Consider the following 27,069-nt stretch of genomic DNA (forward strand, 5'->3'; position numbering starts at 1 on the left):
CAACAATCACCAATCGCTATTCCCCCCGCTCCGACTGACAATCCCCGACTCACTACTGCCTCTAGTGGTCACGTACATCTGTTGGTCTGTCGGAGTAAATTTATTCACTTCTCTACAGTCCAGTACAATAGAAGAACTTAGCTCTTTATTCTAAACCCTCTTGTGATGATCTTTGGTCAGTTTCTTTATTATTCAAAAGCAGAAGTACTACATAACCCCATGAAAACCCTATAATAATTCTCCTTTTATCCCCATGCCTCTGGTGTTCGGACATGTTCAAGAATAATCATAGGAAAGATAAAGTGTTATAATTTTGAAAGGTGCATTGATTGAAACGTCATTCTTCACTTTATGGTAAGTTGGACAATCATAGGCATGCTACATTTCACCACACATCCATTATCACTCGATGACATACATTTAGTTTCTGTTAACGCTTAACAGATCTACCCTTGGGAGTCCTTCAAAGGAGCACGGCTCTGTTCATTAACTTCTCTGTCACTCTTCTGACTGTGTATTTTGTGGATTAAATTGCATGCACTAAGGGGCACAAAACCATTGACATGCAGGAAATTGAAGCTGTAGACTTACAAACAGGCACACACATGCAACTGAGAGTCTCTTGTTGTGGTTAAGTACAAAAGTTAGAATAAGAGGGACTCTAATTTAACTCCTCCGAATCACTCTCTGTCTTTTGTTTCACCTCAGAAGGTCTGTTTATCAGAATGTGATGTGAATGTCAAATATAAATCTTCCCGTGCATCTTTGGACAGGAGAATAAATCAGTTAAATGTTGGCCTCGGTCACACAGTCATGTTGGAGCAAAGACAAATATGTTACTGCAGCTGAGATGAAACTTTTATTGCACTTGCCTTATGCAGCTGGAGTGAGCAGATAATTATGCAACTTATTATTAATGCGTTGTACAATATTGTGCAAAAGTTTTAGACCCCAAGTGTTTTTATTGTTTTAACAAGAGTATAATGATATGTTATAATGTATGTACACATTTCCAAGTCTGTAACAAGATACAGCTGAAATATAGAGCAGCATTAAAAACAATTCCAGAGAAAAACAGACTGTAGTATCCAGTATATAGGGTGAGCTTCCTTTGTACTTAACACGTTTTCAACTCTTCTGCACAGACATGAGGTTTACTGAACTAATCTGTGTGTTTTACACCAGGTTTCATTCAACACAAGTCCATGTTTCTCATTGTTTGTGTTACATTTTGTCATGGGACCAGAGATCACACTGAATACTGACTGTTTCCAGTAGAAGCCATGTGATTTATATTTTTTGTGATTTTTTTTTAATGCAGTGCACAATATTTCCCTCTATTCTCTTGAAGTGTTTTAATAAAGAGATTGACAAATAGATGTTAAGCCCATTCCAACTATGTAAAAACTACAGAGCTATTGGTGGCCTTAAACTTGAACACAGGGCTATATATACACTATATAGCTGGAATAATTTGTTTTCAGCCACATTCCTCTTTTTATTCCTATTTATACACATCAGTAATCACCTTTGACCCGGTGTTATGATTACATATTGAGTCCAAGTCATAATCATTTCATGAGAAGAGGCAAAGCATATTTTATTCCAACTTCATGGCCAACTCTCTAGTTATAACTTATCAAATGCTGGCATTTTCCAAAGATTTTTTTTTTTTTTTATCTATATGGTTGGTCACTTGTAAATAAATAAACCTTTTTTTTTAATGACTAAAAGAATTTTTTGCACTGTGTTTAACTTATTTTCTAATTTCTCCCATGCTGAACATCTACGTTTTTAGAAGGATGTAGGAGGATTCGATAGAATGTGAAGAGGATATTCATAAGAAAGACCGCAACAAACAAATGCTGATGAGGGACAGTCTGTTTTGTGGCCGCTGTAGATATGTGTGAGGGGTTCACACATTGGACCTTTGTAATGGCTAAATTACTTACATGCAAATATATATGGATATATTTTATATATCAAGGTTCAAGGTTGCCTTTATTGTCATTTGACAGTACAGAGTACATCAAATGAAATTCCGTTCGAGGATTAGGGTCTTCAAGCCGCTGCCGTAGAGCGCCGCCACAAGACCCTTCCCTCAAAAAAAATTTGCGTTTAAGTACAGAAGAAGATAATGCAAAGCACAAATGTAAGACATCATGCATTTATACATACATCATACATCATATAGGCTTCTAACTCTATTCCAGATATCTTTACATGCATACACATGTCACTGTGTATTATGGAGCAGTTTTTTGACCTCTTCTGTGTTGTGTCCAGAGTAGAAGGCCGAACCGACATTTCTCACAGGGGTCTTATCTCTAAGCTCCTGGCACTTACCAAAACACTTTTGACACACCATAATTTTCTCATCTTTATCTTACGGGAGACAGAAGACTACATTGTTACTTGTGTTTTTGGGCTCAGACAGCTTCAGCCTTTGCCTGATGTGTATCTCTTTCTTGGAGCTCCAATAAAGTGAATACTTTTGACACTGAATGCTTGAACTGATCCTTCTTTATTGAAGACAAATTAGTAGAGTATTATTTTTCCATAACACCTTCAACCTGAACAAAACTTGACTTAAAAAAGTCAGATGACATAATAAAGAAAACAATTCAGCTGCAGTTCATTTATTTATTGTTTATCATGTCAGTGTTATTTCTGAAACTGTAGAACCAAAGGTACAACACTGATACCACTGCTTGTATTTTTCAGTAATTTAATGACAATTCGAATATGTATGAAGGTGCTGGAGGCTGTACAGAGCACACATATTTATCCCTGAAAAACATTTTTATATTTGCTATTTTCTCTCAGGCAATCTGGCTGGTGTTGTTTCATTACATTTTAAAACAAGCTGCCAGTGTTGTTCATGTAAATGGATCATGATTTCATCCTTACCAAAATCTGTTGAAATCCTTGGGCTTTCAGTCCAGGTACAAATGGACAATGAGAAAACTCTCCACTGTGGCTTTTCTGACCTGAATTAATCACTGAGCACTTTTTAAAGGATTTGAATAATAAATGGTGGAGAACACAAAGAATGACCTGACATGAATTGTTGCTGTGCCACAAGGCAGCAAAAACCAGGAAACTGCAAAAGGTCCAGTAAATCTAACCTCCTCTCCAGCTAAGGTCTGGACGACACACCTACAAATTCAAAGTCGTGCTTTTTACCAGGCAAAATTAATCAGTTGTTTTTTTAATTTTAATTTTTTTTTTAGCATTTTTATCAAAGTATAAAATGTTTTCACTTTCGCTGCAAGTTGCAAATCCTTAACAAAATGTATCCGATTTAAACTCCGCGCACTTCTGGCCCCTAGGCTGTTGTGGCAAAGGTACAAAATAATTCCTAACTCAACACAAAAAAACTCCTGCTTGAGTTCCAGACTTTACCATTCTATGCCATACTTAACCTACTCAGCCCTGGGCCACTTGTTTCCAGTGGAAATCATTTTAATGCAACACAAAACAATGGATTAGCCGATAGCAGACGCTTCATTCATTTAAAGCTATACCTACCGATGTGGCATTTCTCACAGCACTTAGCAGAAGTTGGAACATGAACAACCCGCCTCTCTCCAAAGCCCCGCCCACTTCCCGCTGCCTGAGCTCTGAGGCTCCTCCTCCTCTCTCCTCCTGCGCGATGAAAGCGGAGGAGGAAGCAGAGGCGGAGGTCCGGTCCGTTTTGGCGTGTCCGCGGACCCCTCCCTCAGTAATCAGATGCATCATCCACCTGCCGCGGGCCCGCGGCTCCTGTTCCATCAGTAGACCTGGTCTGTGCAGTACTGGGTCAGGGTCTTCACTGCAGTGCCCAGGGGATGGGCGCGCGCACTGTAAACGCGCGGCCTCCGCGAATTTTCCGTGGACATTTGAAGTTTCATAGTCCATACAATTATCATCCTACATCATCTTACATTGTGTGACACCATGTACATGTACCTGTATGAGTCCCACCGTCATAAAAGCTGAGCTTTATGCAGACCTGTTCAGTCCAGTACAGCTGACTTCTGGACTTTTATCTCCATCCTTCATTCATCAGACTCCTGTTTGTGCCCCTCAGTTGTCGTTTCTGTTCATAAATCCGTTTTTTCACTTCCACATGTGCATGTCAGTTCTATCCAAACACATCCTAGACAGTAGACTGTGGTCAGTGACAGGAGAAGCAGCGCCAGTGAAGCGTCACATTCAGAGGGACACATATCGGATGTGAGACGGCGATAATGGATCGGATGCTGGACGGCCGTAATGGATGATTGACAGGAGGCTCATTCAGGTTCGGCCAATTATTTTATTCGGACCGACTAAAATGATTGGTCAGACTTTTATCAGAAATATATGAGAATTAAACATTTTTGAGTTTCAATACCTGGTGGATTTCTTTTACATTTTAGTTTGACACACACTTATTAGGAGCATTTTAAGATGACAAAAGAAAAGTGTAAAAATGCCACATCATACGGTATAGTTTTAAACCAAGTTATGATCAGAAAACAGCAAAGGCAGGACAAAACCTGTAATCATTCCTTTATAATGCAACCTTTATTTTTGTTCTTCTTTGCTTCCTTCAGTGAGTGACAGTGGCAGAGAAATAATATGCCTGCTTAGTCTTAGCTTTGTGTTGCAAAGTTGGTCTGTTATTTGAGTCTGATCTCATGGAATCACGTTGTATGCCATGGCAGTTCCTATGGCATTTGACATGCTATATGTATTAATATTTATCCTTTTGCGTGTTATTAAACGCCATCAGGTTGCATGTCAATTTATGCCAAGATCTCCAGTTCACATAACCCTAACCCTCAGTGAGTGGTATTTGACGCGCTGTGAACATACAAATGGAAAACTTTTAAAGCGTACAGACAATACACCAATTAATGCCAATTAAAAGTGGCGTGTATATTTAAGCGATTTCATGATATCATGGTTATTTAATGAAATTCTTCATGACACACACTGGTCTGCTAGCTTGTTTTAGATGTTTGTCCATTTAAGTGCTTGTTGTTCCGATTGTGCTCTGTTGTCTCACAATTGGTTTTGTTGAGCTTTAAGCTGATGTTCTTCTGGTTATATGAATATATAGCACATGTATATTGCCACACTTTGCATATTGCATAGCGTTACCATGGCAACTCAAATGGAACTGTGGCTGCTTGCCGTTTACACAAGTACATCTATCTATCTATCTATCTATCTATCTATCTATCTATCTATCTATCTATCTATCTATCTATCTATCTATCTATCTATCTATCTATCTATCTATCTATCTATCTATCTATCTAATTCAGATATGACCCATTTGGGCATTCAGAGCAGGGAACATAGAAGCACAATCATGTTCTGCAACTCTGATTCATTAATAAAACACATGTTTAATAAATGACAGTGGTTGTAGATGCTTGTTTGTTCAGTTAATGATATGTTTTACTGAAAATATAACTTTTTCTTCAGTTATCTCCATTTTGAATAAGTAATATTTGAATAAACAATGCACTTTTATGAAAAATCTACATGACTAGTCAGTTAAATGAAGGGAAATATCTGATCTTCACTGAAAAATGCAAAATGCCGAGGATGATATTGTAATGAAATGGTTGATAATTCACTTAGGAAAGGATAAAGATGGAGAAAATTTTATTTAGATGTGACTTTCAAGGGTTAAACTGAAACAACATCTAGAGGAAAAAAAATATTGTATTTGTGTTTTAAGTTTTTAGTTTGGCTGAGGTCTCATAATAGAGACGGGGCAGTATTCATGACCCAGCCACTACTGGGAGATGAACATATTTTGGCTCTCATACCATCTATCTTTATACACAGTCTATGTTTCCTATATTGTCGCTGCATGTAAAGCCTTGTACTTTTCATAGACAGTTATTAAACATGAACGTCAACACCAAAAGTGAGTAAAATGTCTACAGTCTTGTCGATCTGAACATAAATAGATCTAAAAGGATGATTAAAAAGCTGACACTGAACAGCTGTTGTTACTGTTCTTTTTTAGACAAAGACTTGAGCTCCAAATAGCTGCTAAGACCTCAGGGACCTAACAGCCCTAACTTATGTCTCTCATTGTGAAACATTCTGCTCTGGTGGATAGCTGAAAACCGGAAACAGGTGGCGATATGTGTGAAAAGTGAACATAGCAGACAAGTAATCCTGTAGAGCTAGTCTTGGGGAAACTGACTTTAAGCTCCCCGCATCATTTTCATCTGAGGAAAATAAGCCATGAACTGTGGCTCAAGGCTCCTCTGGTTTTCAAACAGAGTGACATTGGCAGGTTTGCGGCACATGAACCTCATCGCTTGTTGAAAGCATCACTGATCACAGCTGTGACAGGCCTGAGAAGGAGCAAAGAGGACTGGAAGTGAAATTAGAGCTAACGAAAGCCTGAAAAGTACAGACTGACATGTGGTGTATGAGACGATGGCAGCAGGAAGGTTTGTTGGTCCATTGTTTTACTGAGGAGTTAATCAGAAAAATATCCATTATTACAATTTGTCCTCATTTTGAAAATTAAACACAGAGTAAACAAAAGTACACAAAGAAATAAAAGACAGAAAGCACACACTTTAATATCCCACTCCCCTCCCTCCACCCAGGATTTACATCTTATCACAACAAGGGATGCCACATCATTATTGAGGTTATTAGTATATTGTAGAAGAAGACGATGCCAAATCCCATCAAACTTTATTTAACAGCAAGAAGCGGTTTTCTCTCCAGATGAGAGTTTAACTACACTCACAGTCAATGAAAACTTTGAGATCATATTTTGACATAATTTTTATTTTGAAACCCTAATCTGGAATTTTTTCGTATGAATCCTTTGTTTAGGATATTGGCATACAGAAACAAAAATCTAAAGTTTCAAGAATAATTTCAAAACAAAAAAACTTAACAAAAGAAAATGGCACCTGCCAAACACAAAGTCACAACAGTAGCGGACCTGGTCAGGAATTGCCACTCTCTCCCTGGACGCAGTCTATCGTCAGCAGAGCCTGTGGTGTTGTGGCATTCAACCAGGTTTCTGATTGTGGGTTGGGAACAGCCCATACATACGCCTGGCTATAACACTGTAGCTCAAACCGGCCTCCACCTTACCCAGTGCCCGGAGACGTTGTTCACGTGGCGTGATGCCGTTCACTGGACTAATAATGGTGGCCTTCTTTGGGCCTTTATATAGGCCTTCAAAACCAATCCTCAAATTGTGCAAATACCCACTGAGTATTGCACAATGTGTATTTGGTCCACTTTTGCAAAGAGACCAACCCATGTGCAATGAACCGTGACAACATGACAACTCATCATTGTCTCAACTACCCGAGCACTAAGTCATCAATAAATCCACAATGAATAATTACAACCCCCCTACAAGTAGAAATATGCAGACATTTCTACCTCAAAGTTTCTATTGACTGTCAGTATATTTCTTCCAACTAGGGCTGCATGATTTTGGCCAAAAATAAAATCCAGATTTTTTCTTCTAAAAAAACTCAATTTTCAATATCAATTAAAATTTTTGGCTAAAACTACAAAAGACAACAGAAGGCATGTGATGATGTTTGAGGAGCTGAAATAAGTTGGTTGTGCTGCTGTCTTTTACAGATACCATCTTCAGAGAGTTTGCAGTGAGGAATGGTTTGGTGTCCATCGGAAACTTTGAAGCTGTACCAATTACACACAACAGACATCCTCTTGCTATTTTTAGCCACAAACGCCTCAATCTCCTTAGCAAATGCCATGTTTGTACTGGTGTGTGGAGACCAAAGAATGTGGAGACAGTTAGGAGGAGGAGCCTACAGTAGCCTGGAGGTGCCCAGAGTGTAATGATCTGAGTACGGTGACTGAACCCAAATGCAAGACCCAGAAGCAGATGTAAGAGTTTACAGTGTTTATTAAACACAGGTTTAACAGACAAGTCTTGGATAGTGATTATATACAGATTCTTGAGGTCACAGAGTTCAGGGTTCTTCATGGGGTTTGTGAAGTGGACCAGAGACAGACCCTCACAGCCCAGACCAAAAAAACATGTCGGGTATCCGACTAGGGGAAAGCAGAGGGATGTCAGAACACAGACCAGGTCATACACGGTAAGGCAAACGGACAGGCAACAGTACATGGGGGACAGACAAGCTCACGTACCAGAAAAACAGGCAGGAAGGTCGAACACATGTAGAATCAACAGTAGCAGAGGCACAGACAGGGGTCAGGCAAAAGGCAGATGTCTTGAAAAAACAATCCAGGTCAAAAACAGGCAGACAGACAAACAGGATCCAAAACCGCTGGTAAGTAACACACAATGCAATACAAACTGGCACAAGACAGGGGAAAACACAGGGCTTAAATACACAAGAGGGAGGGAAGACAATGAGACACAGGTGGAGTAAATCAGGGCGGGGACAGGTAATCACACACAGGTGGAAATGATTAGGGAAAGGAAGCAAAGACACCAGACATGACACATGAGGAGAACTTAACAAAATAAAACAGGAAGTGACAGACAAAACCAGACTAATGTCTGGTGGCAGATGTGACACAGAGACACAAAAGAGACACGGAAGATTTAAAATCAATTAACTGTGCAACCCTACTTCCAACTATAATTTAACGGATGGGACTCCTGCTTTTTTCCATAACATCAAACAAGTCTTTTTTGCTACAGTAAGTGCACAGGATAGCAGTTGACCAAGGTTCATAATAGTTTTGGATTTTTCATTATAGTTTAGTTTTATTTAGTTTTGACTTTTTTTTCTCTTTAATTCAGTTAATTTTAATTAGTTTTTAGAGCAGGTTTGCTATTTTTTTTATTTGTTTTCATTATTTTCTAAATGCTTAGTTTTAGTTTAGTTTTTTTCCTATCTTTTATCTTCTTCACCGTCAAATTCAAATAAATCCCAGACAGGACTCTGCTGCTTTCTCCCAACTTCACTCTCCATGTTTCCAGGTAGAGTGGGGACCGGAAGACGACTAAACGACAAGTGACAAGAAGTGACGGACTGTGAAATATCATATGGTGCCAGTAGCTAAAATTGCGGGAAATAAATCTATTTTATGTCAATCCGACATTGACAAAGACGAAAATGAAGGGACTTTCATCCAGAATTTTTATACGTTTTAGTTAGTTTTGTAAGTCCACAATACAGTTTCAGTTAGTTATCTTTTTTTTTCTTTTAATTATAGTTTTTATTTATTTCAGTTAATGAAATTGTTTTTACAATTCTAGTTTTCGTCATTTCGTTAGTTTTCGTTAACGATAACCTTGCAGTTGACGGTGATATTTGTTAAATTGAGAAAACTCATCAGAGACTCTGAGTACGACCAAAACTTGGATCAGGTTTCAACTCTATATGCAACACATGTGATACAGTTTTAAATATGTTATTCCAGAATGAAATTAACATAGGACACAGAGCATAACTATGGAGAAGAGTGGCTTCTTCAGTATGGCATTTGCCACATAATGAGGATATAGTTGGAGAAAATGTGTGTAACTGTGTCGAAGCATAGCAGGAAGGTTAGAACTTTTAACCCATAAAGACCCAGAGCTACTTTTGTGTCAGTTCCCAGATGAATTTTCTCTCTATTTAACCTTTCATTAAGTGATTTATCACCATTTATTATAATATTTTCCTCTGTATTTTGCATTTTTCACTGTAAATGATGTATTTTCCTATATTTAATTTCCTATATTTGATTTAGATATTAATGAAAACTCACAGTAAATTCAAAGGTTATCATATCAAAACAAACAAAAAAAAAAAAAAAAATGGAAGAAAAAGTGAATGTTGCAGCAAATATATCATTAGCTGAACATAAACCATGTGTGTCCATCCACTGTCATTGATCCAGCTCCATGGGTTTTACTGGGGAATCAATGTTGTACAAGGTGTTGGTGTTTCCATAGTAACCTCTCTGAACGTCCAAATGGGTCATATCTGATGACCGTGAAAAGATGATAAACTGCATTTTACACCAATTATTCACATGTATTGATGGGAACAGTGGGTCAACAGGCATTAAACAGTTTAGATCCGTGGATGCTTTTGGCTGATGGTGGAGGTTTGGGTCTTTATGGGTTAAGGACAAAAATGCAATAATTCAGTGCACCATATGAAACAAATCAAAGAACTGTTTTGGTGTGAATTGGACCCCTGATACAACGTCAATTCTCAGAGGAAGTTTTTAAACTCTAGATGGAAGTCTTGTGTGAAGAGTGTTTAGCTCTATTATTGTGAGCTCTCTCTCTCTCTCTCTTTTGCCAGTGGTGTAGACAAGCTGAAGTTTAACCAACACTAATTTCCGTAATTGCAATTGTTTACTTTTGTTTTGCTGATTGTAACTGAGCTTGCTTCCTTCTGAAACCTCATCAGACTGTCATTGTCTTCAGGCTTCAAATCTCTCCCAGAGCTGTCAGTGGAATGTTAAACATGTTGGATACGTTCAGGCTGAATGTGTGCTGTGGTGGCAGCGTACTGGATCAAACATTACAGCCTAATGGCTACAGGGACAAAACAATTCTCAGAGTGGTAATTTAATCCAAAGGGCGGGATGTGGACCAATTCAGGATAGGACTGATTTCGATTTCAGTCCTGGCAGGAATTATCCACCTTAATTAGTGTTAGGCAGCAACAGAATAGATTTATTTAGAATGAAATACATGTGTGTTTTTTTTAGGCATTAACTTTAACATTAACTTTAAGCTTTAATTTACATAACCAAGAATCACAATACAGTTACAAGATTTGCATGTGCTTATGTGGAGTTTGCATCAGAGTCTGTGTTAAAAACTGATTGTTTTTATGTTAGATAACCAGGCGAAGCTATCGACTGTTTCAGATACCTATATCCTGAATAACAGCCACAATGCACTGATTTAATATAAATGGTTTACGTAAGGTTTTTTTTTTTATCCTAAGCTTCAAAGAGTCTTACATGAGGTAGATCATTCTTTCTTTCTTTGAACTGAATTATTCTGTGCTGTACTGGAAAACTACTCTTCCCCAGTTTACTGTTAATATGAGGAAATTTTAAAGCAACCTTGTGAAAATAGCTCATAATGAGCTATACCCAAACTTATATAAGGCAAATAATTTGGCAATTTGGATTGAAAATGTGTGTGTGTATATAACCATCTGATGTAGTGAATTGCCAAGCACCATCCAGGGGTTTCAGGGTAGTGGACTGAACAAAGCAGACTTGATGTTTTTTTTGTTTTTTTCCTTATTTCAAAGGAGATTAGGCTCTGCTGTATAGTCAAAAAATAACAGTATTTTTTTTTTCTATTTATTATTTTTGATTGAGCTGCTTCATATCATGTTGAAAATAATTTTCAAAATTTATTTAGTTGTTTAAATTGCAGAACTAGTTGAGATGGAGACCAACTAGATGGGATGAGGAGAGTCTATGAATTGTGTTCTTCTGAACACATTTGGTCTTTTTTGAAATTTATAACCATCTTAATTATTAGAGGTCTGCAGGTCACTGAAAGCAGCCTGCAACTGAGGTAAGATCTTGGTTGTAGTGGGACTGATGTACATTGACATCAGTGGCAAAATTTGCACAATACAACTGCAGTACAGTGCAGAGTTGACGAGTAAATATTAATGTACAAGGAAAATGTAGCAGACCTTATACTGAGCCTTGAGGAATATCTATTTCAAGTGTTTGAGAACTTGGTATAACCCTCAGGAACTGCAGTTAGAGCGCTATTGGAAAAAAAGATGATGTAAGGATGAGTTGTTAGTGATGACGCACTTGAACTAACCTTGAATGTCTAAACACTAATATGTATGTATTAAAAACAAAACACAAAAGCATATCTATACCATCGTAGGCCAGGCACAAAGCTTATATGTCCACACACATTACTTTATCTATGTTTCAGGCTGTGGAAAAACATTCATGAATTCACTCTCCTCTGCTTATTCAGTACTGGATGATGGAGTCAGCCTTAGCAGGGATGTGTAGACCTCTCTCATGCCTCCTCCAGGTCCTCCAGGGGACACTGAGGCATTCCTACACTCAGGATGTCGTGGGCTTTCCCCGGGGCCTCCTCCCAGTGGGATATACTGTACCTGAAACACTTCACCGGACAGAAATCAGTGTAGAGGAAAACTGGCTTTACTCAGAGTGTCTCCCAGATGACCAAATTCATCACTCTATCTCTAAGGGAGAGCCCAGCCACCCACTGGAGGAAATCAGTTTCCTCTGCTCGTATCCATGACCTCATTGTTTTGGTCACTACCCAGAGCTTGTGTCAAAAGGTGAGGGGAGGAATATAAAACCCCTGGTCCATCATTCCCTCACTCATGAGCAAAACCAAAAAAATAAGAACAAAGAGTACCTCAGACACCACATAAAAACTAAAGTATGGACATGTAAATATAGATTTTATTCTCATCTTTGTTAACTTTAACTCTAATTTGATCCTTAGGACAACTGAAGGCCATGGAAAAATTGGCCTCCATTATTTTTTCCAGAAAAAGGTTCACAATGCATTCATGTTTAGATATACTTAGAATATTCAGATGGACTCCTGCCTTCAGTCTATTTGATTTGTCAGTATTGTCTGAATTCAATTATATCATTGACTACAACAATTTAAAATAAGCACAAATATTAAAAATACTTTGCTCTATATTCTGTATTCTTATGTGAAATACATTTTAAAACTAACAATTCAACACTGACAATAATGTAGTCTCCTACTCCAGCCTTTCTGACTAATGATTAATTCTAATAAAAGCGATATAATACCATTTTACCTTGTATCATAGGCTCTTTTAACTAAATTGGTGAAATTTCACAGGAACAAATCACTTTCTTAGAACCTCTGATGAAGCAGAGACTATTTTGCCCATTTTCCTGTCCTGTTAATCACCATGTGCTCCCCTTGATGTATTTTATTACTCCTCGAGGGGCTCCTTGATCTTAGGATGAGAATTATTGCATTAGATCTAAAAACACACAATCCATTTTTTCTTATAGGGGGAATCAATTCCAGCAGTCAGCACAAACCTGTTTCCTGAATAAAATGTCAATGCAAGTTTCTGCCAAATACTATATATATATATATATATATATATATATATATATATCGGGACCGAGTACGTGTACATATACGGGGTGACTGAAAGGAAAAAGCTTGGGCTGGCTTTAAGCTTAAGATGGCAGATGTCACCAATTTAGACAGTAGCAAGTCACATGACTACAAATGCCATGAAGTGTCTTTGGTGGTTTTATTAAATATCTGGAAGAAACGGACACTCGTAGCGTACCTTTGTTTCCACGTTTGACTGTACTGCCAGTGTCCCATGAGAATGCGTCCGTCGGCTCAGGTTACACTCCGTTAACCCGTGACGGAGAATTACAACGGGGAGAATGGGCCACTCTTGTCGACCTCCTCTCCCCATCGCTTCTCGGCCTTTTGGCTAAGATCAAGTGTAGTATCTGTTCTTATCAGTTTAATAGCTGATACGTCCCCTACCTGGGGACCATGTATTAAATTGCTTTTTGGATCAGGGAGCTGGAATAGGGCTTGTTCCATCCACTCCACGCATTGACCTGGTATTGCAGTGCCTCCAGGAACGGTGCAACACTTTCTCTCGGCATGTCAAATGGTAAAAGTCAGCTGTTGCCCTTGTTACACACCAGCACAAATGCTGTTGAGGTGTTTCTCCTTGGAGAAGGCTTTGGCTAAACAACTGCCTTGCAATTTGCTCACAAACGATGGGAGAGAGTCTCTGAAACGTTGAGCTGCCCTGTTTCACTTTGCCCGGGCTGAGATTTGCCTGTACCGCTGAGTGGGTTTTCTCGGCCCCGAATGGTACCCCACAGGGTGTTGGCTCAAACGGGATGATCCCTTTTGATTCGGCTTAAACACCAGTTTCCACTGGGATATCTAAATGCCCGCCCATGCTGGCTAGGTAAGATTTCGCCCGCTGGTTTAAAGACAAGTAAGGGTTTGGAAAGCCATGTCTCTTTACCGGGGCCCTGGACCAATCAGAGGGCGCAACTGTCGACAGTCAGTGCGGGAGGAGAAAAGCCTCGTGTGCGAATTCCTTGGTGCATGCTTATCCCCCAAATAGAAATTGCTCACCGATTTCTCATGTGGCCGGTCACCCGCCAGGGGTAAAAAATGTCACCGACGGTGCTTTCAGACTGCTTTGCTTTGGGTGCCATGTGGATGATGGGCGCCATAGGTCAGCTGGGCCTGTCTGTAAAACACCCCCTTTTGTGGCGCGCTTGGGTGTCATACTTACCTGGCAGGGGAGAAACCATGATCAAGAAGGTGGTTCACCCAGGGCGAGGCTCAATCATTGCACTGGGGTTGGGCTGACCCCTGCGAATTCCCCAAATGTGGGAATCTCAACTGCATAATTTCTGATAGTGGGGGACTGCGTTCGCGCTCTCCCCTGAGAATGTGTTCAAAGAGGAAAGAAACAGATGCGGCAATGCTGGCGCTTGACGTAGGCCTTATGAGAAAGAGCAGTCGCTCCGTTCTCACAACAGAATGCAACAAGTCAACAGTGCTGAAACCAGGCAATTAACGTCATCATTAACATGTGATGAAATACCTTTCATTTCAGTTTTTACCTGTGGAATACCTTTTGTGTCCCCCTTGCTAGCTGTGTGCCTCTTTTTGTTTTTTTTGTTTTTTTTTTAAAGCATGGCCTTACCGTCATGCCGAGTTAACCTGCAGTGATTGGCGTGTCGCTTTTGTCGGCGCACCTTGAAGGATGAGTTCAGGCTCCGACGGAGGGAGGGTGCGGCAGAGAACAAACAGTTGACTTTTTCTTTTTTTTTTTTGTCCATTCAACAGAGCGGACGGAGGTCAGAGTTCCACCGCAAAGCCGCTTGCAACGTGGAGTTGTGCGTCTCCCTAGCCAACGTACTGTTGTTTCTTTTGGGACCGAGTACGTGTACATTTACGGGGTGACTGAAAGGAAAAAGCTTGGGCTGGCTTTAAGTTTAAGATGGCAGATGTCGCCAATTTAGACAGTAGCAAGTCACATGACTACAAATGCCATGAAGTGTCTTTGGTGGTTTTATTAATTATCTGGAAGAAACGGACACTCGTAGCGTACCTTTGTTTCCACGTTTGACTGTACTGCCAGTGTCCCATGAGAATGCGTCCGTCGGCTCAGGTTACACTCCGTTAACCCGTGACGGAGAATTACAACGGGGAGAATGGGCCGCTCTTGTCGACCTCCTCTCCCCATCGCTTCTCGGCCTTTTGGCTAAGATCAAGTGTAGTATCTGTTCTTATCAGTTTAATATCTGATACGTCCCCTACCTGGGGACCATATATTAAATTGCTTTTTGGATCAGGGAGCTGGAATAGGGGCTTGCTCCATCCACTCCATGCATCGACCTGGTATTGTAGTGCTTCCAGGAGCGGTGCAACACTTTCTCTCGGCATGTCAAATGGTAAGAGTCAGCTGTTGCCCTTGTTACACACCAGCAGAAACACTGTTGAGGTGTTTCTCCTTGGAGAAGGCTTTGGCTAAACAACTGTCTTGCAATTTGCTCACAAACGATGGGAGAGAGTCTCTGAAAAGTTGAGCCGCTCTTTTTCGTTTTGCCCGGGCTGAGATTTGCCTGTACCGCTGAGTGGGTTTTCTCGGCGCCGAATAGCACCCCACAGGGTGGTGGCTCAAACGGGATGATCCCTTTTGATTCGGCTTAAACACCAGTTTCCACTGGGATATCTAAATGCCCGCCCATGCTGGCTAAGTAAGATTTCGCCCGCTGGTTTAAAGACAAGTAAGGGTTTGGAAAGCCATGTCTCTTTACCGGGGCCCTGGACCAATCAGAGGGCGTAACTGTCGAAAGTCAGTGCGGGAGGAGAAAAGCCTCGTGTGCGAATTCCTTGGTGCATGCTTATCCCTCAAATAGAAATTGCTCACCGATTTCTCATGTGGCCGGTCACCCGCCGGGGGTAAAAAATGTCACCGACGGTGCTTTCAGACTGCTTTGCTTTGGGTGCCATGTGGATGATGGGCGCCATAGGTCAGCTGGGCCTGTCTGTAAAACACCCCCTTTTGTGGCGCGCTTGGGTGTCATACTTACCTGGCAGGGGAGAAACCATGATCAAGAAGGTGATTCACCCAGAGCGAGGCTCAACCATTGCACTGGGGTTGGGCTGACCCCTGCGAATTCCCCAAATGTGGGAATCTCGACTGCATAATTTCTGATAGTGGGGGACTGCGTTCGCGCTCTCCCCTGAGAATGTGTTCAAAGAGGAAAGAAACAGATGCACACAAAGGGAAGAAAAGCAGCTGCGGCAATGCTGGTGCTTGACGTAGGCCTTATGAGAAAGAGCAGTCGCTCCGTTCTCACAACAGAATGCAACAAGTCAACAGTGCTGAAACCAGGCAATTAACGTCATCATTAACATGTGATGAAATACCTTTCATTTCAGTTTTTACCTGTGGAATACTTTTTGTGTCCCCCTTGCTAGCTGTGTGCCTCTTTTTGTTTTTTTTGTTTTTTTTTTAAAGCATGGCCTTACCGTCATGCCGAGTTAACCTGCAGTGATTGGCGTGTCGCTTTTGTCGGCGCACCTTGAAGGATGAGTTCAGGCTCCGACGGAGGGAGGGTGCGGCAGAGAACAAACAGTTGACTTTTTCTTTTTTTTTTTGTCCATTCAACAGAGCGGACGGAGGTCAGAGTTCCACCGCAAAGCCGCTTGCAACGTGGAGTTGTGCGTCTCCCTAGCCAACGTACTGTTGTTTCTTTTGGGACCGAGTACGTGTACATTTACGGGGTGACTGAAAGGAAAAAGCTTGGGCTGGCTTTAAGTTTAAGATGGCAGATGTCGCCAATTTAGACAGTAGCAAGTCACATGACTACAAATGCCATGAAGTGTCTTTGGTGGTTTTATTAATTATCTGGAAGAAACGGACACTCGTAGCGTACCTTTGTTTCCACGTTTGACTGTACTGCCAGTGTCCCATGAGAATGCGTCCCTCGGCTCAGGTTACACTCCGTTAACCCGTGACGGAGAATTACAACGGGGAGAATGGGCCACTCTTGTTGACCTCCTCTCCCCATCGCTTCTCGGCCTTTTGGCTAAGATCAAGTGTAGTATCTGTTCTTATCAGTTTAATATCTGATACGTCCCCTACCCGGAGACCATATATTAAGTTGCTTTTTGGATCAGGGAGCTGGAGTAGGGGCTTGCTCCATCCACTCCACGCATCGACCTGGTATTGCAGTGCCTCCAGGAGCGGTGCAACACTTTCTCTCGGCATGTCAAATGGTAAGAGTCAGCTGTTGCCCTTGTTACACACCAGCACAAATGCTGTTGAGGTGTTTCTCCTTGGAGAAGGCTTTGGCTGAACAACTGTCTTGCAATTTGTTCACAAACAATGGGAGAGAGTCTCTGAAACGTTGAGCCGCTCTGTTTCACTTTGCCCGGGCTGAGATTTGCCTGTACTCCTGAGTGGGTTTTCTCTGCGCCGAATGGCACCCCACAGGGTGGTGGCTCAAACGGGATGATCCCTTTTGATTCGGCTTAAACACCAGTTTCCACTGGGATATCTAAATGCCCGCCCATGCTGGCTAGGTAAGATTTCGCCCGCTGGTTTAAAGACAAGTAAGGGTTTGGAAAGCCATGTCTCTTTACCGGTGCCCTGGACCAATCAGAGGGCGTAACTGTCGACAGTCAGTGCGGGAGAAGAAAAGCCTCGTGTGCGAATTCCTTGGTGCATGCTTATCCCTCAAATAGAAATTGCTCACCGATTTCTCATGTGGCCGGTCACCCGCCGGGGGTAAAAAATGTCACCGACGGTGCTTTCAGACTGCTTTGCTTTGGGTGCCATGTGGATGATGGGCGCCATAGGTCAGCTGGGCCTGTCTGTAAAACACCCCCTTTTGTGGCGCGCTTGGGTGTCATACTTACCTGGCAGGGGAGAAACCATGATCAAGAAGGTGGTTCACCCAGGGCGAGGCTCAATCATTGCACTGGGGTTGGGCTGACCCCTGCGAATTCCCCAAATGTGGGAATCTCGACTGCATAATTTCTGATAGTGGGGGACTGCGTTCGCGCTCTCCCCTGAGAATGTGTTCAAAGAGGAAAGAAACAGATGCACACCAAGGGAAGAAAAGCAGCTGCGGCAATGCTGGCGCTTGACGTAGGCCTTATGAGAAAGAGCAGTCGCTCCGTTCTCACAACAGAATGCAACAAGTCAACAGTGCTGAAACCAGGCAATTAACGTCATCATTAACATGTGATGAAATACCTTTCATTTCAGTTTTTACCTGTGGAATACCTTTTGTGTCCCCCTTGCTAGCTGTGTGCCTCTTTTGTTTTTTTTGTTTTTTTTTTAAAGCATGGCCTTACCGTCATGCCGAGTTAACCTGCAGTGATTGGCGTGTCGCTTTTGTCGGCGCACCTTGAAGGATGAGTTCAGGCTCCGACGGAGGGAGGGTGCGGCAGAGAACAAACAGTTGACTTTTTCTTTTTTTTTTTGTCCATTCAACAGAGCGGACGGAGGTCAGAGTTCCACCGCAAAGCCGCTTGCAACATGGAGTTGTGCGTCTCCCTAGCCAACGTACTGTTGTTTCTTTGGGACCGAGTACGTGTACATTTACGGGGTGACTGAAAGGAAAAAGCTTGGGCTGGCTTTAAGTTTAAGATGGCAGATGTCGCCAATTTAGACAGTAGCAAGTCACATGACTACAAATGCCATGAAGTGTCTTTGGTGGTTTTATTAATTATCTGGAAGAAACGGACACTCGTAGCGTACCTTTGTTTCCACGTTTGACTGTACTGCCAGTGTCCCATGAGAATGCGTCCGTCGGCTCAGGTTACACTCCGTTAACCCGTGACGGAGAATTACAACGGGGAGAATGGGCCGCTCTTGTCGACCTCCTCTCCCCATCGCTTCTCGGCCTTTTGGCTAAGATCAAGTGTAGTATCTGTTCTTATCAGTTTAATATCTGATACGTCCCCTACCTGGGGACCATATATTAAATTGCTTTTTGGATCAGGGAGCTGGAATAGGGGCTTGCTCCATCCACTCCATGCATCGACCTGGTATTGTAGTGCTTCCAGGAGCGGTGCAACACTTTCTCTTGGCATGTCAAATGGTAAGAGTCAGCTGTTGCCCTTGTTACACACCAGCACAAATGCTGTTGAGGTGTTTCTCCTTGGAGAAGGCTTTAGCTAAACAACTGCCTTGCAATTTGCTCACAAACGATGGGAGAGAGTCTCTGAAAAGTTGAGCCGCTCTGTTTCACTTTGCCCGGGCTGAGATTTGCCTGTACCGCTGAGTGGGTTTTCTCGGCGCCGAATGGCACCCCACAGGGTGGTGGCTCAAACGGGATGATCCCTTTTGATTCGGCTTAAACACCAGTTTCCACTGGGATATCTAAATGCCTGCCCATGCTGGCTAGGTAAGATTTCGCCGCGCTGGTTTAAAGACAAGTAAGGGTTTGGAAAGCCATGTCTCTTTACCGGGGCCCTGGACCAATCAGAGGGCGCAACTGTCGACAGTCAGTGCGGGAGGAGAAAAGCCTCGTGTGCGAATTCCTTGGTGCATGCTTATCCCTCAAATAGAAATTGCTCACCGATTTCTCATGTGGCCGGTCACCCGCCGGGGGTAAAAAATGTCACCGACGGTGCTTTCAGACTGCTTTGCTTTGGGTGCCGTGTGGATGATGGGCGCCATAGGTCAGCTGGGCCTGTCTGTAAAACACCCCCTTTTGTGGCGCGCTTGGGTGTCATACTTACCTGGCAGGGGAGAAACCATAATCAAGAAGGTGATTCACCCAGGGCGAGGCTCAACCATTGCACTGGGGTTATGCTGACCCCTGCGAATTCCCCAAATGTGGGAATCTCGACTGCATAATTTCTGATAGTGGGGGACTGCGTTCGCGCTCTCCCCTGAGAATGTGTTCAAAGAGGAAAGAAACAGATGCACACCAAGGGAAGAAAAGCGGCTGCGGCAATGCTGGCGCTTGACGTAGGCCTTGTGAGAAAGAGCAGTCGCTCCGTTCTCACAACAGAATGCAACAAGTCAACAGTGCTGAAACCAGGCAATTAACGTCATCATTAACATGTGATGAAATACCTTTCATTTCAGTTTTTACCTGCGGAATACCTTTTGTGTCCCCCTTGCTAGCTGTGTGCCTCTTTTTGTTTTTTTTGTTTTTTTTTTAAAGCATGGCCTTACCATCATGCCGAGTTAACCTGCAGTGATTGGCGTGTCGCTTTTGTCGGCGCACCTTGAAGGATGAGTTCAGGCTCCGACGGAGGGAGGGCGCGGCAGAGAACAAACAGTTGACTTTTTCTTTTCTTTTTTTTGTCCATTCAAGAGAGCGGATGGAGGTCAGAGTTCCACCGCGAAGCCGCTTGCAACGTGGAGTTGTGCGTCTCGTTAGCCAGCGTACTGTTGTTTCTTTTGGGACCGAGTACGTGTACATTTACGGGGTGACTGAAAGGAAAAAGCTTGGGCTGGCTTTAAGTTTAAGATGGCAGATGTCGCCAATTTAGACAGTAGCAAGTCACATGACTACAAATGCCATGAAGTGTCTTTGGTGGTTTATTAATTATCTGGAAGAAACGGACACTCGTAGCGTACCTTTGTTTCCACGTTTGACTGTACTGCCAGTGTCCCATGAGAATGCGTCCGTCGGCTCAGGTTACACTCCGTTAACCCGTGACGGAGAATTACAACGGGGAGAATGGGCCGCTCTTGTCGACCTCCTCTCCCCATCGCTTCTCGGCCTTTTGGCTAAGATCAAGTGTAGTATCTGTTCTTATCAGTTTAATATCTGATACGTCCCCTACCTGGGGACCATATATTAAATTGCTTTTTGGATCAGGGAGCTGGAATAGGGGCTTGCTCCATCCACTCCATGCATCAACCTGGTATTGTAGTGCTTCCAGGAGCGGTGCAACACTTTCTCTCGGCATGTCAAATGGTAAGAGTCAGCTGTTGCCCTTGTTACACACCAGCAGAAACACTGTTGAGGTGTTTCTCCTTGGAGAAGGCTTTGGCTAAACAACTGCCTTGCAATTTGCTCACAAACGATGGGAGAGAGTCTCTGAAAAGTTGAGCCGCTCTTTTTCATTTTGCCCGGGCTGAGATTTGCCTGTACCGCTGAGTGGGTTTTCTCGGCGCCGAATAGCACCCCACAGGGTGGTGGCTCAAACGGGATGATCCCTTTTGATTCGGCTTAAACACCAGTTTCCACTGGGATATCTAAATGCCCGCCCATGCTGGCTAAGTAAGATTTCGCCCGCTGGTTTAAAGACAAGTAAGGGTTTGGAAAGCCATGTCTCTTTACCGGGGCCCTGGACCAATCAGAGGGCGTAACTGTCGACAGTCAGTGCGGGAGGAGAAAAGCCTCGTGTGCGAATTCCTTGGTGCATGCTTATCCCTCAAATAGAAATTGCTCACCGATTTCTCATGTGGCCGGTCACCCGCCGGGGGTAAAAAATGTCACCGACGGTGCTTCAGACTGCTTTGCTTGGGTGCCATGTGGATGATGGGCGCCATAGGTCAGCTGGGCCTGTCTGTAAAACACCCCCTTTTGTGGCGCGCTTGGGTGTCATACTTACCTGGCAGGGGAGAAACCATGATCAAGAAGGTGGTTCACCCAGGGCGAGGCTCAATCATTGCACTGGGGTTGGGCTGACCCCTGCGAATTCCCCAAATGTGGGAATCTCGACTGCATAATTTCTGATAGTGGGGGACTGCGTTCGCGCTCTCCCCTGAGAATGTGTTCAAAGAGGAAAGAAACAGATGCACACCAAGGGAAGAAAAGCAGCTGCGGCAATGCTGGCGCTTGACGTAGGCCTTATGAGAAAGAGCAGTCGCTCCGTTCTCACAACAGAATGCAACAAGTCAACAGTGCTGAAACCAGGCAATTACGTCATCATTAACATGTGATGAAATACCTTTCATTTCAGTTTTTACCTGTGGAATACCTTTTGTGTCCCCCTTGCTAGCTGTGTGCCTCTTTTTGTTTTTTTGTTTTTTTTTTAAAGCATGGCCTTACCGTCATGCCGAGTTAACCTGCAGTGATTGGCGTGTCGCTTTTGTCGGCGCACCTTGAAGGATGAGTTCAGGCTCCGACGGAGGGAGGGTGCGGCAGAGAACAAACAGTTGACTTTTTCTTTTTTTTTTTGTCCATTCAACAGAGCGGACGGAGGTCAGAGTTCCACCGCAAAGCCGCTTGCAACATGGAGTTGTGCGTCTCCCTAGCCAACGTACTGTTGTTTCTTTTGGGACCGAGTACGTGTACATTTACGGGGTGACTGAAAGGAAAAAGCTTGGGCTGGCTTTAAGTTTAAGATGGCAGATGTCGCCAATTTAGACAGTAGCAAGTCACATGACTACAAATGCCATGAAGTGTCTTTGGTGGTTTTATTAATTATCTGGAAGAAACGGACACTCGTAGCGTACCTTTGTTTCCACGTTTGACTGTACTGCCAGTGTCCCATGAGAATGCGTCCCTCGGCTCAGGTTACACTCCGTTAACCCGTGACGGAGAATTGCAACGGGGAGAATGGGCCACTCTTGATGACCTCCTCTCCCCATCGCTTCTCGGCCTTTTGGCTAAGATCAAGTGTAGTATCTGTTCTTATCAGTTTAATATCTGATACGTCCCCTACCCGGAGACCATATATTAAGTTGCTTTTTGGATCAGGGAGCTGGAGTAGGGGCTTGCTCCATCCACTCCACGCATCGACCTGGTATTGCAGTGCCTCCAGGAGCGGTGCAACACTTTCTCTCGGCATGTCAAATGGTAAGAGTCAGCTGTTGCCCTTGTTACACACCAGCACAAATGCTGTTGAGGTGTTTCTCCTTGGAGAAGGCTTTAGCTAAACAACTGCCTTGCAATTTGCTCACAAACGATGGAGAGAGTCTCTGAAAAGTTGAGCCGCTCTGTTTCACTTTGCCCGGGCTGAGATTTGCCTGTACCGCTGAGTGGGTTTTCTCGGCGCCGAATGGCACCCCACAGGGTGGTGGCTCAAACGGGATGATCCCTTTTGATTCGGCTTAAACACCAGTTTCCACTGGGATATCTAAATGCCCGCCCATGCTGGCTAAGTAAGATTTCGCCCGCTGGTTTAAAGACAAGTAAGGGTTTGGAAAGCCATGTCTCTTTACCGGGGCCCTGGACCAATCAGAGGGCGTAACTGTCGACAGTCAGTGCGGGAGGAGAAAAGCCTCGTGTGCGAATTCCTTGGTGCATGCTTATCCCTCAAATAGAAATTGCTCACCGATTTCTCATGTGGCCGGTCACACCGCCGGGGGTAAAAAATGTCACCGACGGTGCTTTCAGACTGCTTTGCTTTGGGTGCCATGTGGATGATGGGCGCCATAGGTCAGCTGGGCCTGTCTGTAAAACACCCCCTTTTGTGGCGCGCTTGGGTGTCATACTTACCTGGCAGGGGAGAAACCATGATCAAGAAGGTGGTTCACCCAGGGCGAGGCTCAATCATTGCACTGGGGTTGGGCTGACCCCTGCGAATTCCCCAAATGTGGGAATCTCGACTGCATAATTTCTGATAGTGGGGGACTGCGTTCGCGCTCTCCCCTGAGAATGTGTTCAAAGAGGAAAGAAACAGATGCACACCAAGGGAAGAAAAGCAGCTGCGGCAATGCTGGCGCTTGACGTAGGCCTTATGAGAAAGAGCAGTCGCTCCGTTCTCACAACAGAATGCAACAAGTCAACAGTGCTGAAACCAGGCAATTAACGTCATCATTAACATGTGATGAAATACCTTTCATTTCAGTTTTTACCTGTGGAATACCTTTTGTGTCCCCCTTGCTAGCTGTGTGCCTCTTTTTGTTTTTTTTGTTTTTTTTTTTAAAGCATGGCCTTACCGTCATGCCGAGTTAACCTGCAGTGATTGGCGTGTTTCTTTTGTCGGCGCACCTTGAAGGATGAGTTCAGGCTCCGACGGAGGGAGGGTGCGGCAGAGAACAAACAGTTGACTTTTTCTTTTTTTTTTTGTCCATTCAACAGAGCGGACGGAGGTCAGAGTTCCACCGCAAAGCCGCTTGCAACATGGAGTTGTGCGTCTCCCTAGCCAACGTACTGTTGTTTCTTTTGGGACCGAGTACGTGTACATTTACGGGGTGACTGAAAGGAAAAAGCTTGGGCTGGCTTTAAGTTTAAGATGGCAGATGTCGCCAATTTAGACAGTAGCAAGTCACATGACTACAAATGCCATGAAGTGTCTTTGGTGGTTTTATTAATTATCTGGAAGAAAACGGACACTCGTAGCGTACCTTTGTTTCCACGTTTGACTGTACTGCCAGTGTCCCATGAGAATGCGTCCCTCGGCTCAGGTTACACTCCGTTAACCCGTGACGGAGAATTACAACGGGGAGAATGGGCCACTCTTGTTGACCTCCTCTCCCCATCGCTTCTCGGCCTTTTGGCTAAGATCAAGTGTAGTATCTGTTCTTATCAGTTTAATATCTGATACGTCCCCTACCCGGAGACCATATATTAAGTTGCTTTTTGGATCAGGGAGCTGGAGTAGGGGCTTGCTCCATCCACTCCACGCATCGACCTGGTATTGCAGTGCCTCCAGGAGCGGTGCAACACTTTCTCTCGGCATGTCAAATGGTAAGAGTCAGCTGTTGCCCTTGTTACACACCAGCACAAATGCTGTTGAGGTGTTTCTCCTTGGAGAAGGCTTTAGCTAAACAACTGCCTTGCAATTTGCTCACAAACGATGGGAGAGAGTCTCTGAAAAGTTGAGCCGCTCTGTTTCACTTTGCCCGGGCTGAGATTTGCCTGTACCGCTGAGTGGGTTTTCTTGGCGCCGAATGGCACCCCACAGGGTGGTGGCTCAAACGGGATGATCCCTTTTGATTCGGCTTAAACACCAGTTTCCACTGGGATATCTAAATGCCCGCCCATGCTGGCTAGGTAAGATTTCGCGCGCTGGTTTAAAGACAAGTAAGGGTTTGGAAAGCCATGTCTCTTTACCGGGGCCCTGGACCAATCAGAGGGCGCAACTGTCGACAGTCAGTGCGGGAGGAGAAAAGCCTCGTGTGCGAATTCCTTGGTGCATGCTTATCCCTCAAATAGAAATTGCTCACCGATTTCTCATGTGGCCGGTCACCCGCCGGGGGTAAAAAATGTCACCGACGGTGCTTTCAGACTGCTTTGCTTTGGGTGCCGTGTGGATGATGGGCGCCATAGGTCAGCTGGGCCTGTCTGTAAAACACCCCCTTTTGTGGCGCGCTTGGGTGTCATACTTACCTGGCAGGGGAGAAACCATGATCAAGAAGGTGGTTCACCCAGGGCGAGGCTCAATCATTGCACTGGGGTTGGGCTGACCCCTGCGAATTCCCCAAATGTGCGAATCTCGACTGCATAATTTCTGATAGTGGGGGACTGCGTTCGCGCTCTCCCCTGAGAATGTGTTCAAAGAGGAAAGAAACAGATGCACACCAAGGGAAGAAAAGCGGCTGCGGCAATGCTGGCGCTTGACGTAGGCCTTGCGAGAAAGAGCAGTCGCTCCGTCCTCACAACAGAATGCAACAAGTCAACAGTGCTGAAACCAGGCAATTAACGTCATCATTAACATGTGATGAAATACCTTTCATTTCAGTTTTTACCTGCGGAATACCTTTTGTGTCCCCCTTGCTAGCTGTGTGCCTCTTTTGTTTTTTTTGTTTTTTTTTTAAAGCATGGCCTTACCGTCATGCCGAGTTAACCTGCAGTGATTGGCGTGTCGCTTTTGTCGGCGCACCTTGAAGGATGAGTTCAGGCTCCGACGGAGGGAGGGCGCAGTAGAGAAAAAACAGTTGACTTTCAAGCTGGCGCTTGATGTAGGCAGTTGCTCCGTACTCGCAACAGAATGGAGCAAGTCAACAGTTCTGAAACCATGCAATTCATGTCATCATTAACACGTGATTAAATTCCGGAGTATAAGCCACTACTTTTTTCCCACGCTTTAAACACTGTGGCTTTTACTCTGATGTGGTTTATACGACGATTTTACCGGTACCACGGCTTGGTGCTGCAGCCCCTCGGCTTGAGGTGCCATTGGTGCCGCCGCCACGCATTTCGGTGGTGCCGCTACGGCGCGCACCTTGGGGCCAACGTTAGGTGCCGTGGCATTGCGGTACCGCGGCTCGGTTCCAGGTACCGTGGCACTGCGGTGGTGCCTCGGCTCGAGGTGCTGGTGGCTCCATGGCACCGGTGGCGCCCAGTTGTGGAACCACGGTGCCATGGCACCTGACACTGACCTGTGGCACTGTGGTGCCACAGCACCCGGCACCGAGTCCTGGTACCGCAGTGCAACGGCACCTTGCACTGTGCCGTAGTTCTGCGGTGCCATAGCACCTAGCGTTGGCCCCGAGGTGCCGTGGCACCTTGGTCGTACCATGGCACCTGGCACCGAGCCTTGGTACTGCGGTGCCACAGCTCGGTTCCAGGTGCCATGGCGCTGTGGAACCATGGCTCGTACCACAGCTCAGCTTGGTTACCACGGCTCCGGTACCAAGTACCACAGTACGGTTTCAAGTACCGTGGCATCTCGTCCCTACTGCACGTTGTGCGTAATGTCAAATGAAAATGATATTACAACAGACGTAATTACTTGTTTTTAATCTTTATATTTTAAAAATAAATTAAAAGTCCTACTCTAACGAAAAACAAAATTTTTTTCACTTTCAAGTGTCTTTTAAGTCATTTTAAGTCCGTGAATCCACAGCCGGCGCAAAAGGAAGTCAATCCCCTTATCGGCACGAATCCAAAAGAAACCCTGTAAGTCCACTGACCAAAAAAAATAAGAAAGAGAAAATGTGCTTTTATTACTATCCTTTTTTTTGCCTTGTTTTTTGTCTTTTGTTTTTTATCATCATATTAACAACAATCAACCTATAGATATGACAGCAAGCTCACACATATCATACCCATTTACATAATGGGAATAATTTCATCTGAACTCAAAGAAAACCTTTATTCCATTTACCGTCCAGTTTTGACACAATGAAAAAAAAGCTTCCAATCAGTCCCATAGACTCCCATAAAACCCAGATTCAACGGGGAATGCATTGACCATAGATCGTA

The 27,069-nt window shown here is 43.9% G+C and overlaps 14 non-coding genes across 14 annotated transcripts; all 14 read left to right on the top strand.

Annotated features, from left to right (window-relative positions):
• The first annotated feature begins 13,422 nt into the window (after nucleotides 1-13,422).
• On the top strand, nucleotides 13,423-13,612 carry LOC115430896 (U2 spliceosomal RNA). The gene has a single exon (XR_003937022.1). It is a non-coding gene; the product is annotated as a U2 spliceosomal RNA (small nuclear RNA).
• A 653-nt stretch (nucleotides 13,613-14,265) lies between these two features.
• On the top strand, nucleotides 14,266-14,429 carry LOC115430872 (U1 spliceosomal RNA). Its single transcript, XR_003937001.1, has one exon. It is a non-coding gene; the product is annotated as a U1 spliceosomal RNA (small nuclear RNA).
• An 802-nt stretch (nucleotides 14,430-15,231) lies between these two features.
• LOC115430884 (U2 spliceosomal RNA) lies at nucleotides 15,232-15,422 on the top strand. The gene has a single exon (XR_003937011.1). It is a non-coding gene; the product is annotated as a U2 spliceosomal RNA (small nuclear RNA).
• A 653-nt stretch (nucleotides 15,423-16,075) lies between these two features.
• LOC115430874 (U1 spliceosomal RNA) lies at nucleotides 16,076-16,239 on the top strand. The gene has a single exon (XR_003937003.1). It is a non-coding gene; the product is annotated as a U1 spliceosomal RNA (small nuclear RNA).
• An 826-nt stretch (nucleotides 16,240-17,065) lies between these two features.
• Nucleotides 17,066-17,256, top strand: LOC115430889 (U2 spliceosomal RNA). The gene has a single exon (XR_003937016.1). It is a non-coding gene; the product is annotated as a U2 spliceosomal RNA (small nuclear RNA).
• A 653-nt stretch (nucleotides 17,257-17,909) lies between these two features.
• LOC115430894 (U1 spliceosomal RNA) lies at nucleotides 17,910-18,073 on the top strand. Its single transcript, XR_003937020.1, has one exon. It is a non-coding gene; the product is annotated as a U1 spliceosomal RNA (small nuclear RNA).
• An 824-nt stretch (nucleotides 18,074-18,897) lies between these two features.
• Nucleotides 18,898-19,088, top strand: LOC115430885 (U2 spliceosomal RNA). The gene has a single exon (XR_003937012.1). It is a non-coding gene; the product is annotated as a U2 spliceosomal RNA (small nuclear RNA).
• Nucleotides 19,089-19,742: 654 nt separating this feature from the next.
• LOC115430879 (U1 spliceosomal RNA) lies at nucleotides 19,743-19,906 on the top strand. Its single transcript, XR_003937007.1, has one exon. It is a non-coding gene; the product is annotated as a U1 spliceosomal RNA (small nuclear RNA).
• Nucleotides 19,907-20,733: 827 nt separating this feature from the next.
• Nucleotides 20,734-20,924, top strand: LOC115430886 (U2 spliceosomal RNA). Its single transcript, XR_003937013.1, has one exon. It is a non-coding gene; the product is annotated as a U2 spliceosomal RNA (small nuclear RNA).
• A 651-nt stretch (nucleotides 20,925-21,575) lies between these two features.
• On the top strand, nucleotides 21,576-21,739 carry LOC115430905 (U1 spliceosomal RNA). The gene has a single exon (XR_003937030.1). It is a non-coding gene; the product is annotated as a U1 spliceosomal RNA (small nuclear RNA).
• An 824-nt stretch (nucleotides 21,740-22,563) lies between these two features.
• LOC115430890 (U2 spliceosomal RNA) lies at nucleotides 22,564-22,754 on the top strand. Its single transcript, XR_003937017.1, has one exon. It is a non-coding gene; the product is annotated as a U2 spliceosomal RNA (small nuclear RNA).
• Nucleotides 22,755-23,407: 653 nt separating this feature from the next.
• Nucleotides 23,408-23,571, top strand: LOC115430917 (U1 spliceosomal RNA). The gene has a single exon (XR_003937041.1). It is a non-coding gene; the product is annotated as a U1 spliceosomal RNA (small nuclear RNA).
• Nucleotides 23,572-24,399: 828 nt separating this feature from the next.
• LOC115430891 (U2 spliceosomal RNA) lies at nucleotides 24,400-24,590 on the top strand. Its single transcript, XR_003937018.1, has one exon. It is a non-coding gene; the product is annotated as a U2 spliceosomal RNA (small nuclear RNA).
• A 653-nt stretch (nucleotides 24,591-25,243) lies between these two features.
• On the top strand, nucleotides 25,244-25,407 carry LOC115430877 (U1 spliceosomal RNA). The gene has a single exon (XR_003937005.1). It is a non-coding gene; the product is annotated as a U1 spliceosomal RNA (small nuclear RNA).
• The last annotated feature ends 1,662 nt before the right edge of the window (nucleotides 25,408-27,069 follow it).

This window comes from Sphaeramia orbicularis, chromosome 12 (assembly GCF_902148855.1).
Source record: "Sphaeramia orbicularis chromosome 12, fSphaOr1.1, whole genome shotgun sequence".
In the NCBI taxonomy this organism is placed as follows: domain Eukaryota; kingdom Metazoa; phylum Chordata; class Actinopteri; order Kurtiformes; family Apogonidae; genus Sphaeramia; species Sphaeramia orbicularis.